The following is a 10,681-nucleotide window of genomic DNA, read 5'->3' as shown; positions in this document are numbered from 1 at the left end:
GACAGACACACACACAGAGACAGACACACACACACACACAGACACACACACAGAAGTACATGCATTCTCCGTCGAAAAACACTTACACACATGCATGACAAACAGATTCTTTGATAAGAAACACACACAGGTACCAGGCTGATTCCCACCTGAGCCTGGCAGATGCTCCTTTCTAACTGGGGCAGAGTACGGGCCTCACCAACACACACCAACACATAACTACACACACACACACACACACACACACACACACACACACACACACACACACACACACACACACACACACACACACACACACACACACACACACACACACACACACACACACACACACACACACACACACACACACACACACACACACACACACACACACACACACACACACACACACACACACACTTGTAAAGGCACAGGGGAAACATTTCAAATGTCAAATCCTTCAAAACAACTGACAAAAACGGCAGAATTTTAAGCGCAGATGAAGCACGCAGAGAGAGAGCCCGCTGTAATAATGTGTCCTATTTTAGTGAACCTCTTTTGTTCCCGCCGAATAAAGCACCGGCAAAAAAAGCTGGTTGTAACGACACGAAACGAATGACTACCCAGAGTGATTGCACTGCAGGGATGTGACGTGCAGGGTTCTGAAGTACCATGCTCGGCCTACCGCTGTCGTGGATCGGGGGACGGAATGGCAACGGCTGTGCGACCTCTGCACTCTTCTGATTCGCCACTGGTCTTCACCCTCCCCGGCGCCGGAAACGCTCCGATTACAAAGGGAGCGCGCAGCGACTCGGGTCATTAGTGCCAGTCGGCGAGGATCACCAACTGCCTGCCCGCTCCATCTCGGAGTGTGATCTGAGAGTGTAAAAGCACACCGCGAAAATATGCCAGTGGGGCCTTGGCCACTTAAGGGGCTGGCCGTGTTTTCAAAAAATGACTAATAGAAAAACCATCGGGAGAGACAAAGAGACAAAGCCAAAGTGCAGATTTCTTAGTAATAACAATATGTTTAATCACCACTCGCGTGCACTTTAGTTTGCTGTTTTTTCTCATTGATTTGTGTATCAAGTACCTCCACACTACATCCTGGACACAAACCCACACGCTCACATACATGCACACACACACAAATACAACCTACACACCCATACAACAAACACACCCACACGCACATACACAAACAGGCCCACAAACACACACGCACACACACACACACACACACAAATCAGTTGGCTGTGGGGTTTTGGCAAAGTGCTGGGTACTTGTGGGTAAGCACCACATGGTCGTAATCAAAGTCCTCATCCAGGTGAAAAGGCTGTACTTCTTCCCAGCTCACCTGCAGGAGAGAGAAAATCTGTGAAAGAGTGTACATGTAAATACATGAGTACACACATTCTAGAGCTTTCACCAGTGTAAACTGTGATGATGGTGGCTGCATGTATTTTAAGTACTTAGCTCACTAGTTTTAGACCGAAGCTCCCTACTGCTGCTATGACCGACACTATTATACAAAATGACTCGTTCAGTTAAGTATTTGCGCTCCTTTGGAATCAAACCAGTTGAATATGGTGTTGACCTGGTACGTGTTCATACCTGCTGGTTAGACGTCACTGTGTGTGCTGTGTGTGTTTCCGTATCATCCCTGGCAGAGCGTGTCAGGTGTTCTCCCGATGGCGAGTTGGTGCAGCACGTTGTGTTTGCTGTGGAGGACATCTCCAGCTGTGTGGAGTGGCTGACGGAGGATGTGCTTGCAGGTAGGCCCGCCTCCTCCACCTCCCCTGGGAGCAGACTGGACACTGGAGGAGAGAAGAGATCTGAGTGACTGAATCCCCAAACACTGGGCCTCAAAGAAAGAGAGAGAAAACACCACCATCCCATTACAAAGACGATCTTCCAATATCTGAATCTCTTAAAGTTACATGTTTTAAATTGACATGTACATTTATTCACTCAGAAGATGCTTCTATCCAAAGCGATTTTGGGTACGGATACACATTTTCATGATATTTGATGCTATATGCTTATGAACGCTTCTTGGGTCACAAAGCCATAATCTTGTTGTGGTGAGCACCTTCCTCTACCAGTTGAGCCATCATCATCTTTCATGTTAGCCTCAGGTTTTGCATTTTCTCAATAGGGTATTTATTTAAACGTATCTAGACTTAAAAACCTGCAACTGTATTTTCTCCATTCTGCATCTTTAAAATGATTAGGCCTCACAGTTTTGTTTGTTCAAGACAGATTAATTATATACAGGCAACCTTTGTCAAAAACTGAGACAGTCAGTACAGGCTGGATGAGAGTGATCTCTGTGAAAATGAACACGGTGATAAATATTAGCACGGAGAATCACCCTCTCTGTCAAACTAACTTAGGAAAACATCGACAAAAGGAGCCAAAAAACAACTGGAACTCTGACAGTGTGTCAGGCCACAAGTGTGTCGGGATGGGGGGGGGGTCCTGAGAGGTGCTGTCTTTCTTCACACCATTAGGAGGTGGCTAGAGGCTCCTCAGCATGACAGGGCTCCTCACTCACTCACACACACACACACACACACACACACACACACACACCCAGACACAAGCACCCACACCCCGACTCACACACACACACACTCACACACACACACACACACACACCCACACACACACCCACACACACACACACACACACACACACACACACACGCACACACGCACAAACACACACACGCACACACAGATAGACAGCAGAGAAACTAAGAGGCCTTCTGAGAAGTGGGAGCGACCTCTGAACGCGCACATTGGAGTGAATGACATGAAATGAATGTGGTTGGAACACTCTTGTAAAAACTGCCCCCCCCCCCCCATCCCTCCACAGAACCTATCCACCTCTCTGCTTACTGGCTCACTACCACCCCACAAACCCCATCCCCCCACACTCAGCAAGAAGCCTTGGCAGTGAAGAGGGGCGATGCTGATCTTAATTAAACAGCTAATTACTCTGGCAGTGAAAGTCATACTCTGGGTTCTTTGGAGATGCCCAGCGTCTAGGGAAGGGGGGTTAGGGGGGGTGTGGATGGGAAGGAGAGTGATAGATAGAAAGAGAGAGAGGGGGGGCAGATAGATAGACAGAGAGAGAGAAAACGAGAGAGAGCGATATGCTGATCCATGATGAGCGTGCCCTCTCGGCGGATCCCAAAAATCCCACCCTGGAGATGGCAGCGCGTGTCTCGTCTCTCTCTACAGCAAGGTCATTAGCTCTGGGCATGGGAAGAGCGGGCCGGGCCGGCAGGGCGCCACGCCGCATGCTAATGACTGCGGAGGTCACCCCCGCGGGTTCCCTTAGCGCCTGCGATACGCCTGTCCTAATCACGCCGCATTAGGCTCGGGCAAGAACACGAGGAGCGCCGAGTGGCCGCATGTGACCGCCGGTGACCTCCGCCCGCCCGCCCGCACGCCCGCCCGCCCGCACGCGCACACACACACACACGCACACGCACACACACACACACACACACACACACACACACACACACACACACACACACACACACACACACACACACACAGACACAGACACAGACACACAGACACACACAAAGACACAAAGACACAACCTCCTACACATACATACGCACATCAAACTCCCTATCCAAAGGTGTGCAGAGAACAGACCTGTCAACGATGCTGTGAACAAGGCCATCTAGAGGGGAAGTAAAGGATGGATAGAAGGAGGGAAGGATGGAGGGATGGAAGGATGAAAGATGGAGGGATGGATAGACACAGAGGAAGAGAGATGGATAGATGGATTGTTTTCTCCTCAGCTCCTGTGCCTTGCCTCTCTCCTGACACCTCAGCTGAAGAATAATTAGCCATGCTAATGGAGGTGAGGTTCAGGGGCCCCAGCCTGCGTTAGTCAGCAGCTTTGACTGGCACCCGAGACGCAACATCAAAGGGGTTGAGCTGTTTTTCACACCGGTTGGCACAAATCAGCCGTTAAAAACCACCACAAGCTCAGACACGCACACACACACACATACAGACAGAGACACACACACACACACCGACACCTGCCTCACCCTCTCTCCTTCACCTGTGCTCACTTGCCTGCGGGCACACACACACACATACACAGTGTCAACACACAAACCCAACTCTTCCCCCCTTCCACATAATTTTTTTTTTAAACTGTCTGAAAAGTTGCTCTACAGAAACCATATGTATAATGGGTGGACTGATGACTGGTCGTTAAGCTGGTTAACCCCCCTCGCCCCTAAAAGTGAGTTCCTTATTGCACACAACAGCAGCCAGTGCCAAAGCCTCTGATGAGGGGGCAGCAGCAGCAGCAATTTGCATTCATCGAATCTGCTTAATGAATGGTAATATATTTAAATCAAGTGGAATGACAGTCCTAATTACAGAAATGGCAGGCACATGATATTCACTAAACCCTATTAAATGTAAGGTGAACTCCTTAAATGCCTTACATACGCCCGTGCATAGAATATTTATTAAAACTTTGCTTTATCTGAGCTTTTAAATATTTTACGGTGGGCCGTTTCGGGCGGCCTGCTTTGCAGATTAATTTCCCACGGAAAGCCGGTTCCTCTCTGCCTCGGAAATAGACGAGGAGAGATTTGTCTAAGCTCTGTAAAGTTGTATTCTTTTGAATCACTTGAAATGAATGCTCTGTAAACGGTTCTATTTGGCATAAAGGAAGAGTAATGATGAGCACAATTTGGAGAAAAAAGAGAATGAGAGAGAGAGAGAGCGAGAGAAAGAGAGAGAGAGCAAGAGAGAGGGCAGTACCTTGTAAGTCAACTCTGACGTGCTCTTCTCTCAAGGCTGCTTTGTCCAAGCTGTTACTCAGCTGCAGGGAGAGAGAAGAAAGAAAGAACTCTGTATTTTGCACACTAATACTTTTTACTTCTGTAATATGGGAGCAGGTTTATGGAGTGGATAGATTTATTCACACAACTCAAACACTGAAACGTAAACACCACCCCAGCTTCACGGAGGACTGTGGAGAACGACAATCTCCCTGACCAGTGTGTCCCAAAGCCAAAACACCAGCCTCTAAACCACAGCGCCTCCCGCCAAAACACTGATAAACCTCAAAATTAGAACCCTGCCAGTGTTTGAGTAATCGGATTGATTGTCTGCTGTTTTTGTTTAGGGCTGGATCCTTAATGCACAGGAGGGCTATCTGCCTGCAAATCTGGTCTATTACCTTATATCTGCCTTGCAGGGACAGTAGATGTTATTAAGATTGAGCGCAGCCAGAGATGAAACATCCACGTGGAGGCTCTTATAGCCAATACGCAGACTACTCTAAATTGAGTTTTTTTTCCTCTTTCTTTCTTTCTTTCCCTGCTGCTGTCCCCTTGGACTGAAAGGTAAATATGAGACGCTATCTGACAACATCAGCTCCGCTGCACGGTTACCAGATGTACAGTATCGACAGCCGCCAGGCTTGCTAATCAGAATCGCACGGAAATCGATACTTGGCCGAGCGCAGGGCCTGCTGACGCTCACGAACACGCAAACTCTATGCACACTTAAAACTGCAGCTCAGATGTAGCTTTAAAACAAATCACTCTCTCAAACATCTCAGAACACAAAGATGGGTGGCAAGCTGATGGTGTGAATAACAGACCGCAGAGAGGAGGAGAGGACGAGAGGTGAAAGAGGGAGTGGCTACCAGCCTGCTCCTCTGCTCTCACTGAGGGATGGAGGGATTCAGCACTGTTTCTGTACCTCTATCTTCCCTAGAAAGTGAAATTCTCTGTGCCTCCAGGCATGAAGCACAGAAAAGGTTCAGTAAGGCATATACATAATAAAAACAAGCAGCGCCCACTTCTGACACACACACACACACACACACACACACACACACACACACACACACACACACACACACACACACGCACGCACGCACGCACACGCACACGCACACGCACACGCACACGCACACGCACACGCACACGCACACAAACACAAACACTATACAGTACATGTAGAGATGAAATCCAGGTATTTCAGCACGCCTTCGGTATATACTGTAATTTCCAGACTATTAACCACAGTTAATACATTGATTTAGCAACATTTCTGCAGCCCTGCGGTTAATACTCGGGTGGGTTCTACACACGGGAATGCATTTTGTTCGCCAGGTAAAGCGTGAAAGGGAGAGAGTGAGCACATTCAAATACGAATCCCATTAATCCATCAGGTAAAAACAAAATCGGATAGATGTTTTTTATTCACACTCAGTCTTCCATAATGATGAAGTAACGCCAGCCGTGTATTCCCAACAGACTGTATTTAACAGGATGCTATGGAGAGCGAAGAGGTGAGAGAGAACCTCCACGAGAAATGTGAGGGTTATGAACTATCCTAGCTAGCCCTGGCTTAGGGAACCATCAGCTCACCGATAAAAGGCAGTCTTGGGTTCAAAGAGATCACAACCTCTTGTAGGTGATGTTAAATGGTTTCACATACACATTAAACAATCCTGAGAGAAATAATGTTATAAAGGTGGGGATCAATTAACGATTCCACTTAATGGTTAAGCATCAATTCCCACACGCCATAACACATTTAATACGCTCAAGAAATGGTTTTCACTTTTTTTTCACCCAATGCATTTTCCCCTGATGTGCCATACTCTGCAGTACAACAGAAGAAGCTTAAACAAACCATCTGGACAACTAGGGATTGAGCTGGCATATAAGGCTGACCGACGGACTCTGACTGTGGCTCTAAGTATCAGTCAGGCTTACTGAGGCCCTGGGGGTCATGAAGAAGGAAGATCTAAAAGCCATTGACATGAAGGAGGAAGATCTAAAAGCCAGTGACCTCAAGGAGGTGAGGGGGATCCTGTGGCCCTCTCAGATGGGTGTCCCCGTCCTCTCCTCGGCTGTCTCTCATGTCCTCTGGGGTGACGGTTATGAGAGTGCGCCTTGGTCCCTCAGACCGCAGGGTTTCTGTAAGACCACCACAGTCAGGATGAGAAGCCAGAATAACAGAGGCTAACATTTACAATTACATGTATTTATTTTTCTATTTCTATTCTATTTATATGTGTTTTTTATAGTTGTTCATTAAGCATATACTAATATCCACAGTTACAAACAACACAAATTAGGACCAGAGCCCTTTGGTGGTGTTGGCACTATATGGCACCTATACGGATGCTGATTGGTGTGCTCTGCAAGAAACTGACCTGGGTTCAGCTGTGTGAAGGAGGCCAGGAACTGAGTGTAAGTCTGTTCAGATGAGCTGCAGATGAGATCCAGAGCAGCGGACACCACCTGCTCGTGCTGATCACCACCTGTAGTGGGCGCTGAACCTTGCATCCTCTCTGCTGAAGCTGTGACCTAGGAATACAGCGGAGCAGAGAGAGTGGTGGAAACAGGGAAAGATTGATGACACTGATAACTAGAGTGGTCAGAACACCTGACCAGAGATGGACTGAAAGAGAGATGGAGAGATAGAGTGATATGGGGGGGGGGGGGGGGTGGAGTAGAGAGTGAGACAGTGACCGTCAGTTAAGTTGAAAAATGACTGATGATTACAAGCAGACAGGACCTCTTTCATAAAACTCTACCACATCACAGCCACATAAAATTTGAGTTAGGGGTGAAGTTATGGTTCTAAGAGTCCGGCACAATTATGTTGACTGCACACAACATATGGCAGCTCTGACATTAAGGAGCGGCGAACAACCACGTGTGTGTGTGTGTGTAAGGGGGGATGGGGGCCTCGTCAGCACATCGGCGCCATCAAGGGGCCCCATCCGTCACATGGCTCCTCAGGGGCGTTATCAGGCAGCGCTGCTGCTGCATCAAGCGGGACAGAAACAGGTGCTGGGGCCGACTCTAATTACGCGCCTCTATCAATTATGCCCCTCGCCAGGCCCCGCATGGCCTCAGGCCTGCTGCCTGGCACTGTACCTTCCACTCAGCTCCTACCCACTACTACTACCACCACACACACACACACACACCTTCCACTCAGCTCCTACACACTGCTGCTACTACCACCACACACACACACACACACACACACACACACACCTTCCATTCAGCTCCTACACACTGCTGCTACTACCACCACACACACACACACACACACACACACACACCTTCCATTCAGCTCCTACACACTGCTGCTACTACCACCACACACACACACACACACACACACACACACACACACACACACACACACACACACACACACACACACACACACCTTCCATTCAGCTCCTACACACTGCTACTACTACCACCACACACACACACACACACACACACACACACCTTCCATTCAGCTCCTACACACTGCTGCTACTACCACCACACACACCACACACACACACACACACACACACACACACACACACACCTTCCATTCAGCTCCTACACACTGCTACTACTACTACCACTCACACACACACACACCTTCCATTCGGCTCACTACACACTGCTACTACTACTACCACACGTACACACCTTCCACTCAGCTCCTACACACTACTACTACCACCACACACACACACACACACACACCTTCCATTCGGCTCCTACACACTACTACTACTACCACCACACACACATGCACACCTTACATTCAGCTCCTACAAACCACTCACCACTCACCACACCCACACACACACACACACACACACACACACACACACACATAGAGACATAGAGAGAAACAGGCAGACACACACACACAATCTCCCTCCACGTTGTATTGCACCAGCATCGGTTGGGGGGGCTGGAGGGGACACTTTCCACCCGGGCTTAGCTTTGCTCCTATGTCGCCACTAGGGATGAGGCCAGCTTGTTTTTCTCGGGCAAACACATCCGAGAACCGAATGTTAAAAGCATCATAAAAAACAGCCCTGCACTGCCACCACACCCCCTCTCCTTCCACAGGTGCAGGCAGGCAGGCTGCTGCTGGTGTTTTTCAGAGCAGTGGTGCTGATGCTCAACCCGTGCTGGTGCTGCTCAAGCCTTTGTTTCACTCCGACTCCCTCTCGCTCGCTCAGCAGCCCGTTCAAACACAGCATTATGCTAATGAGCTCCAAACAGCTGCTCCTCACTGTCAGCCTCTGTCTGTGTGCAAAACAGTATTAACGTGTGTGTGTGCGTGTGTGCGTGTGTGTGACAGTGTGAGTGTGTGTGTGTGTGTGTGTGTGTATGTGTGTTTGTGTGTGACCGTGTAAGAGTGTGTGTGTATGTGTGTGTGCGTGTGAGTATGTGTGTGTGTGTGTATGTGTGTTTGTGTGTGTTTGTGTGTGACAGTGTAAGAGTGTGTGTGTATGTGTGTGTGTGTGTGAGTATGTGTGTGTGTGTATGTGTGTTTGTGTGTGACAGTGTAAGAGTGTGTGTGTATGTGTGTGTGTGTGTGAGTATGTGTGTGTGTGTATGTGTGTATGTGTGTGTGTGTGTGTGTGTGTGTGTGTGTGTGTGTGTGTGTGTGTGTGAGAGAGAGAGAGAGAGAGAGAGAGAGAGAGAGAGTGAGAGAGAGAGAGAGATTCTGGTGTCTGTGTTTTGTGTTGCAAGATGTGTTTTTTCCGTCTCTCCATCTGCCTCTCCAGGGACACAGGGCACTAATGGTTAATAGAAAAAACAAGCAGCATGTGAGATCTGATAACCTGCCGACTCTCCCCTCTCCAACTGTGATGCACGTGTTTCCCCTTCAGACAGGACCCTGCACTCTAATTCTCTCCAAAACACTACTGAACAGTGGCCTGAGAGGTAGCCGTGGGATGAGCATCATCATCATTATTATTATTATCAGCAGCCGTCGCATTACAATCATAATCACCACCTCCATCAAAAAAGACAAACCTCTAATATGGGTAATAAAAATGGAAGCCTGAATGGAGGAAACAGCAACTGAGGGCCCGTCTCCATCTGGTAGCAACTGAATCACTAGAGGCGGTTTATGAGGGAAGTCGAAAATGATATTGAGAATTCACAATGTGTTCAATCACCGACCTTTGCAGCCTAAGATATGATCGTTGTGCTACATTACAAAGATGGACGACAGGGGTAGGGGCGTTCAATGGAGTCAGAGTGGCTAGATAATGATCACAGACCTGGGCCTCATGCTGCCTGTACTTCTGAGATGTGCGTCATGGGAAAGGGTCACAGACAGAATCAATGACAAGCACAGCCACTGCAGAGAGGAATCATGGGAGAGGCATCAAGCTGGCTAACCACACACAGGTAGAACGGGCACTAAACACCTGCAAGCTCTTCATCTCCATAACAACTGCAATATTAGACCAATAGCAGTTCATCCCTCACAGGTCACCGGTCACATCCCTCAAGATCAGTGTACACAGGGCCTCAGTCTGGCCTCAAGACAAGAGATCCATACTGCCACACTACACACAGACACCAACATTACACAGCAAAGAGCCTAATAAAATACAGATTCCACAAGGTACTTTATGTAGCCTAATGGTTACCAATGACGAACAAGCCTAATCTGTGCATGTATATATGCCTATTGTAATACGTTTCACAGTGTCGCCTACTGTCTGTCAGCCAATTATGGTCATCATGGATATTTCTATAGCTGATGGTTTGCTATTTTTATTAGCAGTAGTATCATTATTAAATGAGTATGTGAACTGGAAAAAGTAGAAAGGGGAGTCATTAAACATTTA

The sequence above is a fragment of the Sprattus sprattus genome (assembly GCF_963457725.1).
Source record: "Sprattus sprattus genome assembly, chromosome: 7".
Lineage (NCBI taxonomy): Eukaryota > Metazoa > Chordata > Actinopteri > Clupeiformes > Clupeidae > Sprattus > Sprattus sprattus.
This window is presented reverse-complemented; position numbering follows the sequence as displayed.